This window comes from Schistosoma mansoni, chromosome 1 (genome assembly GCF_000237925.1).
Source record: "Schistosoma mansoni strain Puerto Rico chromosome 1, complete genome".
Taxonomy (NCBI): Eukaryota; Metazoa; Platyhelminthes; class Trematoda; order Strigeidida; family Schistosomatidae; genus Schistosoma; species Schistosoma mansoni.
In genome coordinates, this window is record NC_031495.1 from 8557725 (window position 1) to 8558891 (window position 1167).

At 34.3% G+C, this 1167-nt stretch overlaps 1 non-coding gene across 1 annotated transcript; it reads right to left on the reverse strand.

The window, feature by feature from the left end:
• Positions 1-1100: 1100 nt before the first annotated feature.
• Positions 1101-1167, reverse strand: Smp_tRNA_02226_Gln_TTG.1.1. The gene has a single exon. It is a non-coding gene (tRNA).

Consider the following 1167-nt stretch of genomic DNA (forward strand, 5'->3'; position numbering starts at 1 on the left):
GTTCCGGGGATAAACTGAAAGTTTTGAGTCCGATCTTCAATGATAGAATTATTTATTCTGTACTGAAACAAAAATGATCAACCATTCGAGATTTATAACATATTTTAAGTTTTTTTATTAAAGTTAACAGTGAATATCAAACAAGAAGTTATCTTCACTGATTTCAAATAATTTTGTGACATTAGAGTTCTGTCTAATTAAAATTATTATTATTAGTAGTAGTATTATTTGTATTAGCTTTATTCAATATTATATTTTTGGTACAATATAGAATTCTCAGCACAAAGTACTTCAACAAGTTTCCGTTTCTTACTTCTTCGTCGATTCTGACGACAAATATTGAGTAGTTGCCAGTTAGAATTTAGTAGTTCAGTCAATCGCCATCTGAATAATGTACATACTATTCGCTGCATATTGCCAGCAACCACAATATCTCTGATTAGCCCTTTTGTAACCTTTACAGCGAAAAGTTGTACACTTTTCAGAAACGCACTTGAATAGGTTGTGCAATTAATAGCCACAATGATGTATTAATACAAACAAAATTAGATAAGTTGTTGAAATATATGGATGACAGGAACACGTAGCCCAGATATTTAAGCAGGCCGCCAGTTGTATAATGTGTTTGAGAATAAGTTTCAAAATGTTCAATTTCCAGTAACCTATATATTGTTCAGAATAATATGTATTAAGTCTACAAAATCAGCTTATTTTCTTCATGAAGTGACAGAATTAAACTACCCTGTGAGTTTTAAGATATTTGAATCATAGCTAATAATAAATTACAAAGTATTTCGTCTTGTTTGAGACTCGTTATCTGAATTGATATCTGTATCACTGTTTATATTCATTCTAAAATTAGAATCAGAAAGAATTCATTTAGTGTTGTTTGTTTGAATCTTCCCATCGATGTGTTGGGACTGCAACTGGTCAGTCTCTAATTGGCATATGCGCATACTGTGCGTATTGCCTCGATGTAGCCTAATTCACAAGCATGGTAAGCAAAGGTGGATAGCGGCTAGCAGTGGAATCCACTTTGACGCGCGTTTCTTTCTGTTTGGGACTCGTCAGCTGGATGTACCTGCATCTCAGGGTTGATGTTCACTCTGGGACTCGAACCCAGCACCTTTCGCTTCAAATGCCATCACATTATCCACTCGGCCACTG